This window comes from Hirundo rustica, chromosome 6 (genome assembly GCF_015227805.2).
Source record: "Hirundo rustica isolate bHirRus1 chromosome 6, bHirRus1.pri.v3, whole genome shotgun sequence".
Lineage (NCBI taxonomy): Eukaryota > Metazoa > Chordata > Aves > Passeriformes > Hirundinidae > Hirundo > Hirundo rustica.
Genome location: NC_053455.1, coordinates 42345441 through 42354623, shown reverse-complemented (window position 1 = coordinate 42354623; position 9183 = coordinate 42345441).

Sequence of the window (9183 nt, the reverse complement as noted above, 5' to 3'; positions counted from 1 at the left end):
TTTGTATGTGCCTGTTCATAACATGCTGTCTCTTTCACTCGGTTATAACAAGTAATGAATATACATTTGTTCCTTTATATCATGCTGCAGTGTCATGTAGCACAATCTGAGAATTGTATAAAAACCACCATCTGAAATGAGATTATTCTGACAACCCCAGTCTACAGCAACATTTTTGCTCAGCTGAACTGTTAAGAGTTCTGTAACTGGTAGCTGTCCTGGAGAGTAATCTGAAAGTAGATTTATGGTTAAAAGCAAGCTTGTGCAAAACAGCTATTCCTTATCTTTGTACATCCTTGCTAGAATATGTTTGATTCATCTGACTTTGTGACTGAACAAGTTTCCTTCTGTTAGATTTGAAGGGCACAGCCACTAAGCAACAATTAACTGGGTCTTATTTTATCTTATGAATTATTGAATTTTCTATCCATGTCTCAAACACAAAACCTTCATTAAATCTGGTGAAATATATTTTTTTTTACTTCTAGAAAATACTTTCTTTGTTAAAAACCCCCAACCTTTAACACGAATATGCCAATTTGATTGGCACTTTCTTAAGGAAAAGTGAAAAAAACACTCTTCACAAGGGAAATTGTTTAATTTAAATCTTTTTGGAACAAGAGTTTTCCATTATTATTTTTTTTTTAATATTGAGGTGACCTTTGATTTAAGGTGTAATGTTAAGAGAAGTAAAAAGTAAACAAACTTTATAATGAAAAATGTCTTTGAAATTGATTTTTTCCCCTGTTTCTTGCAATTAGTAATGGAAGACAGATTACTAAAAGAGAAAATAACTGTATCACATGGTTCTAGCACTCTACTCTGCTTATAATTACAATCTGAAAGGTCTCACCCACTGTTCCTTGAGCACCAAAAGCCTGGGAACACTACAGAGCATGCAAGGAGAGGCAATATTGTCACAGGGATCACACATGGGAAAATTTGGTTCTGTTCCCAGGCCTGTCATTGTCTCTTAGCCTGACTATAGGGAGGTCAGATGACTTCCTACATTTCCACAAATCCAACACAGAATTACTGGTATTACTCTACTTTTAAGAAATATTTTTGCTTTATACATATGTCAGAACTCTAATAAGTCTGCTGTGAATTTTATCAAATGAGATGCACTAAAATTCATTTTATTTTACCAAGTGTGATTTAGTTAAGCATCCACAATTAAGCACTGTACCAAGAGGCATGATTTGTGCTGTCTTCAAGGATTTTTGCGAAAATAATTATGAGCTATGGGGCTGATGACATCCTGGAATTCACTTGTAGTTATACAGAACAGAGGTAAAAGGAAGAAGGCCATCACATCTCAGAAACCCTAAGAACTTTTTGGGATTTTTATGAAATAGAGACTGCAGAGAATGGGAAAGCTGCAGAGAAAGATACATTAAAAATGAACCTTCACCTCCATTTTCATTCTTCTTGGAGTTTTCACAAAAATCGGTCCATTGAACTTGTGCCAGAAAAATGGATTCATGAAACTTGAGTCTCATTTTAAATCCTCATTCGTAAGGATTTATTTTTCTATACTTGTGTAAATGTAGAACCAACAAGGGTGAAGAACTGAACTTAAACTCTTCTTTGAAGTGTCATTCAAAGAAGATGTGGGCCAGTGAGCTTCCAAGCTGACTCTTCCCACAGTTTCAGATCAATGGCACCAGTTCAAAAGTCAAGAGCTATTCCTTTGTGAAGGCCACAGGAGCTACATGTCATTGCTTATCTCTCTTTACCTCTCCAAATTTAAGGAGTAACCTAAAGATATTGGGTGAAGTTGATTTGGGGGAAGTGTCATCTTGACAACGCACTTCAAATCATTTGGCAAATCTGGTTGTTTTCTTTGGTGAAGTGAAATTCTACAAGCCCTTTTATAGAGTTCTGTGCTAGGACGGGACTCAGTCAAACAAAGTGGAACTTCCTTTATCTGCTCAGGGCAACTAAAGCAGAGCTTAACATTTTTTGTGCAACATTTTGGTTCTGTGTGTCTCATATATAATAAATCTTTCCTGATGTATCCACTGGAACTACATACAAAAAGCATAAGGAATGATTCTGTTGTAGACAATGTTTTGGTAGCCAATCTCCTGATGATCTATCACAATCTTTCTGCAACAATAACATACCAGAATTAATATGGGAAAACTGAGAGAAAAAAACTTGAATGCATTCATCAGGTAAAATTAAGTTCAATCATTAAATATGTCATAATGTTTCCTTTGATAAGCCTTTCTGAATATTAGACTTAGGAAGCAGATATCTGGAAATATAATAATAATTTGGCAATATTGATTTCTCATATATACATTTCCAATAAACTAAGTATATGACTGCAATGACTGCAAAAGACTGCAGGTTATATATATATTTATATGTAGCACTTAAAATGCTACAAAAGAGACTACTTCCATAAAGTTTATCTCCACAGATTTTATCTTTGCTAATACTGTGTTTCTGTATTGGAAAAATATAACCCATGAAATACAATTCCATGGCCAAACTAAATGTTTGTAGCAGTCCAGTTCTTTGCTAATAGCATCCATAGTCTTTTGGTTTGGTTAGGTTTTTGAGAATCAAGGAGGTTCAGTTGTTATTTTATTAATGTTTTGCAGTTTCAGCTTAAAAAACTTAACACAATATCAAGTTGGCTAACAAGCACAATAGTTTGAGTAAATATTGAGCTATTTTTTCTACACAAAGTGTCTGCTTCAGAAATTACATTTTATTCATGATAACCTTCTGGATTAGTTCTATTTATCAAATAAAATATTGGAAAGTGCTCTGTCAGATGATAATGAGGTAAAACAATATTTTTTCTTCAGTCTCTGATATTTTAATTATTGTAGATATGCCTTGTTTAAAATAATAAAAAAGGTAAACTGTCAGATTTTTCTGCTCTTGAGAAAAGGAAAAAAGAACCACAAAAAAACAAACAAAAAACAAACAAACAAACAAACAAACAAACAAAAACTCAGACCTGGAGTACAAGAAAGACAATTTCTAGGAAATTACATAAATTGTAATAGGGTCATAAAGAAAGGATGTTAAAAGACAAATATAAAGCTGATGAAAGGAGAAATTTTTTAAACATGGTACGTCATTAACCTGTGGAACTTGCTGCCACAGGATATAATTGAGGTTAGGAGCTTGAATGGAATTAATAAAGAATTATACATTTACATGGATAATGAGAACCTAGACATGATAAAAATTTACTAGAATGTAAACCTTCATACCTCAGGGCAGAAGTTAACTACTAAAAGGTAGCAGCCTGAATGCTTCTTGCAGTGTTCTATGACAAATGTATTGTGATTAAAATGTAGGCTTTTATCTTGTTTGTTCTATTGGTATACTACACTGACTTTCCTTTGTATTTGTCTGCACTTTTATTCTGCTACTTGTGCCATTGCTTTCCAGGGAGTGGTAAACCTTCAGTAATCCTAGTTTCTCCTAATAGCCCTCTTGGCATGCAGGGAAAGAGAGAGCTCATTTTAATATACACTTTCAAATCTAATTCGTAGCACTTTTGGAGTCCCTGCTGTATCATCATAGTGATATCTAAATCTAATGCACACTTGAGAAAGGAGGTGTAAGGAGCTGATAACAGCAGAGGGCAAGGTGGAACAGTGACATGGCCAGACAAAAGACAGAAATGGAAAGTGACAAAAATGGGACAGGAATGCTATTTTTGGACGAGAGGAGATAAAACAGGAGATAAAACAGAGATAAAACAGTGGGGACAACATTAAATGGATACTGGTATAACAGGAAACATATGTGAAGTTCTGGAGTCATGGATGCCTCAAAAGCAATCTTAGACTAAATGAAAGAAGATGGGAATACTTGTAGACAAAAATCTGAACAACGAAAAGATGAAAAATTTTAAAGCTGTTCGTCCCCTTTCTGAAAATATTTGTATGAAAGCATTAATAAAGCTGCATAGACCAGGTACTACCCTTGTTTTGTCAAGGATTATAGCCTGCAAGATGCATTCACTAACAGGCTTTGGACAGTTGTTATTGCTAAAATAAAGTAAAAAATCAATACATCTGTTTGTCCAGACAAAAAATTGAGAACCTACCTGACGTAAAACTAGGAGGTCCTTAGCCAAGTCAAGTCAGGCCCTGATGGATCTGGAGAAGCAGATCCTAGAATATGTCTGTGCTCTGTGAAAGAGGAAGAATTGTATGTCATGTAGTGATGATTCCTGGAAGCCTTGCAGTTGAAAATTTAGGTTAGTGTTCCCAGAAGATATGGCAAATATTAAGTGCTACATTGTTAAACTACTTATTGCTAGCAAGGAAGTACTCGTAGTCATCTAGCAAACTTACTTTGTCGGGAATTTTCTAAATAAACTCAGATCTGTTTTATCTCCATATAGCACATTAAAGGCAGTTCAAGCAGAGGAGGGTGAAGACCTCACTCACGACGTTGTGACTAGAAATTCTGCATGATTACAAAGCAAAGGAGTTGGGATGAAAACAGGCCTCTGAACACCTTGCTGGAGAGTTAGGAACTGCAGCCATGGTGAATCCAATACAACTCAGCCATGCCTGCTGGGCAGGGGTGTCCCCAGAGGGAGTTAGATGGTGCCTGAAACATCTGGTCAGGAGAGAATGTCATTACAAAGGGGAAGACATCCTATGGAAGTTTAGATACTGAGTATTGGAAAACTGTCTGCAATGCAGAATATTAGTATTTAAAGATGTTATCTACATTTTTCACATTTGTCACTTGCCATTAATTTAAATTCCCTTTATGCATCTGTTCAGGAAATAATTAGAATTTTATGCTGCTGTAAATATGCTTGTTCATCCATTAGTGCAAAGTAGAAGATTAATTGCAGTACAATGGGAATTAGGACTACCGCATTCGGAGTTACAGCAACAAGGGTGACAGCTGTGCTGCCCACATACTTTGCCTCACTAAGCTTCAAAGCTTCAAACCCAAGTACAGATGAGAAAATAATTAAACTCCTGACAAGGTAGGGCTATCCTTGTGCTTGTCTGTGCAACCAGAGAGACAACCAGCAGAACAACAAAAGATCATACGGAAATTAACAAAATAACACTGTCCCAAAAGTTCTGTTAATCAGTTATTCAGCTATTTTTACACACATTGTTTTTATACAGAGATTCATTGTTTGTATCAATCATTGCATTCTATAGAAAAATAACCTGAGCTGTCTTTAAATATCTGTGGTAAAAATCCAAAATGTACTAAGATATCATAAGGCTATATTAATTTGGCAATAAAACCCTAGAAGGCTGAAAAAAAATCCTAACTGCCACTAGCTGAAAATGACACTGTAAAATTAAAGCCAAGACCAAAGAAAATGAGCTGGAGAAAAGAGTTGTGGGCAACAGAAAAACATTCTAAAACTCGTCCTGCCTCAGCGTGTCTGGCTCAAGACAATGGAACAGTGCGCTGATGGACATACCCCCACGCCACTCTTCAGTCCTAAGGTGCCTATGAACATTGTCCTGAGTATACAAAACAAAAAAACTTGAGATTACTCCTTTCCCCAAAGAAAATATCAATCACTTACCCAAAAGCATGCCCTAAATGAGGATCTTTGTAATGGCATTTGTTTGTGGAGATTGACTAAACCCACTGATAAATCCAAGGAGAATGTTTAATCCCAACACACCAACCATATGTGATTAGCCAGGGAGGCTGTGCAATTAAAAACCCAGTTTTGTAACTGGGTGATTCATATCATTCTACTGCATTATAACAAATAATCTATGGATGAGGTGAGTTTTGGCTTACGAAAAGTTAGGATTTTTAGAGACATTCTGTGATATTCATAATGAGTAAAAATAAAATATAAATTGGCAGAAATCTTAAAGGCTTGGCAACTGGAAATCAGCTGTTAGACTCAAAGTACATTCAGTCTTTTGTGGCTGCTTAGTGGCCTGATTGCCCTGACTGAAGATAAAGCATTTTTACTGCCACAACTTGCTTGAATAACTTTTTGCAGACCATGCAAAATCCTCTTTATTTAAATTTGTTGGTTGACTCACTTTGTGGCATGTAGCTGGGGACAAGAGCAAAGAAGGTACTGCTCAAATTCAAAAGTAGCTATATGCCTTGCTTTTAAAGTGGATTAATGTTTCAGAGATGGGTACAACTGTCAAAAGGAGATTCAAGTTATTTCATGTCTAGCATTTCTCTGGTTGATATTTTTTTAAGGATGCTATGTGCTTGACACATTCGTCTATGCTACTAATCTAATGCAACTATCAGAGACAAAAAAAAAAAAAAAATAAATATGTAAAAAGAGCACTGAAACCACCTAATCCAATTGATGTTGTTGTGGTAAACTCAAGTCTAAACAAGAATTTACTTTATGTGAATAAAAGACTCTAGATATAGATTGCTCTGAAGAACTTGCACAACAGAACATGAAAAATGTGATCCTAACGAAAACATTTCATGCCTAGAATAGAGCAAAACAATTTACAAAAGAAATCACAGAAGGATAAGTAATTGTCTATCAGGGCTCCTAGGCTGGAAACCAAATTTGACCCTCTTGATGAGGACTGGTATTACAGATGCCCATTGAACTGCTGGGCAACAAGATCTGCCCCAAAAGGACACTTGACCATTCCAGATTATATCCTTATTCCTGTGCTGTAGTTGCTCATTCATTCTGTAAATTATGTTTTGCCATAACTCATCTTCAATAACTGCTATCAGAAAAAATGGATTTTCTTTTCCAGGGTGTGTTGCAGTGTTTAAATCTCTTTGGTCAATCTCTGTATTATTATTCAGGATGGTAATATTGGCTGATCTTTCTCTATTTGATTATCTTTATTTATAAGTCATCTCTCTCCCCCTCTCACAACAAATGAAATTAGGAATGCCTTTTTTCTCCTCCTATAACTATTTATGAGCATCACAGATAGATTTCTGTGGGACTTAAGCAGAAGCAATCTTTTGCACCCACATGCAGCACCTCCCACCCTAAATTTGTGTTACCATGTGTAACTTCTTATAACCATTTCTAAAGTAGCCGTGCAAAAAGAAGGGTGAGGAGACAGAGTATATCTATTTAAAACAGAGAGTTCTTTTGTATTGCAAATAGAGTTATCTAACAGATCAGTTGGCATGAAAATGCACCACAATTCCATGTGTTTTGTGGGAAGATGCAGCCTGGAGGAATGTTATTAGAAGCAAATATTACTGTTTCACACATGAAGTGAAGTACTCAGCGCTTTACCCTTCCGACAACTCCTTCCCCTGTAATGTTGCCAGAGTAAAGCTGTGAATTAATAAGGACTGCCCACAAATTGTGGGCCTAGTGACTGAAAACACTACACTTAATTCCAGTACATTAGGTTTGGCTGCAAACAACTATTTCCAAGAGCAATCTAGAACTGTTATATGTAATGAAGAAATAGATATGACAACTCCCAAAGTTGTGACCATATGGAGACAGGCAGAAGAAGCAATAGAAGAGAATGTTCCTTTTGCACTACATTATTCTGACACTCTTTCTCGCTATGAGGGTTCCTTATAACACAGACAAATCAGATTTGCATGATTAGTTTTCTTTCTATTACTTAGGGCTTAAAATTATAACCCTTTTATTGATTTTTAACACCAGTAAAATGCAGTTTTATTATCTGAATTTTGTACCTTCTGTCTAATGGCCCAGAGAATTCCATCCAATCACTCTTGATTGCAAGACTATAATTTGTGCCTTCATCAAAGAGATAAAGAATGGATGATTTTCCAAAGTAATATTTTGCAATGGTTAATTACCCTTACAGATAAAGATGCAGGCCGTATCTCCAACTTTAATTCTTAAAATTATAGACATAATTTCTTGCTACATATATCTTCACTATACTTTAGACCTTCTTCAATATCTAATAGTTTTTTTGTTAGTGAAGATATTTATTTTTTTTTTCTAATAAGATAAACAAATGAGCACATTTACTCTATTCTTTTCATTCTTCAGGTTCTGTATTTCCTTCACTCTTTCTAGCTGCCTTTCTTTTAAAAAGATGTTTCATGAGTTGTAAGCACTTGTAAGTATAAATAGCGAAAGAATTAATTTTCCTCAATTAATTATTCTTTTGTACATATCCAAAATTTATGTTTTCCCTTTTGTGCAATAACCTTACAGTAAGAAACATTCTAAGAGCCAAAACAAATTTAAATTGCTGATTTCTGTCACTATTGGTATGAACAGTTATAGATACTAAACATATTGTCACAACCTCCGTCACATCTTAAACTCTTTTGAGAGTGCAGAAAGGGACCAAAAATAATTAGAGAGAGAGTATTGGCTAAAATGCCATAATAGAACTAAACTGTGCTTTTTATGAGCAACCAGCAGGATATCTGGCACTGCTCAAAGCATCTTTGATGATTTGTACTGCAGAAATTGAGGGAAAAAAGCGAGGTAAATGTATTGCATAATGGTATTTTGCTGGAAATTATTCCTGTTCCACAAATTTACATGTGATCCTGATGGGAATGTTCTCTCCAAAATTGCTTTCTGAAAAGCTGATTGACAAAGCTGATTTGTTTTCTTTGATTTCATTTTCACCACAGGGAGTATTGGCTACTAATGGAAAGAAAATCTGTATGTCCAGTCACAGGCTGTGATTCCTGTGGGAAAAGAATTGTATGGAAGAATTGTTAACATCCCTAAAATAAAATACTTGCATACTGCTAGAAGAGTAGGTTGTGGTTTTATGTTAATGTTTTGCTCAGTTGCCTGAGCAAAATTATTAAGAAACATGTCTCAGAATGACCTTGTGGGACTTCACTGTATTATGGAAGAGGGCCTGAGCTTGCTGGAAATGTTCTGATCAGCCCAGTACTCTCTAATTCACAGATATGCCATCTGACTTTCAATATATTTTTGTGTCCTTTCCTCTACTCTTCCTTTTTCTTTATTTTCTTCTCCCTAGTTATTGTTCAGTGTTCTACCCACCTTTGCGATGTGGGGTTATTTGTCACTATGTACTGAAGAGTCACCTGCTTGACCCACATGGAAAAATGTCTCCAGTCCCTCTTATAGCCATCTCCCTTGAATGAGTCATTCCTAGTTCCAATGTAGCCTGAACTGACAAGAAGAAATTATAATTTGTCACTTAACTGACAGAATTGAAATGCAGCATCTAGTCTGTGAGTCTTCCCTTGTCTCCATCTTCTACACCA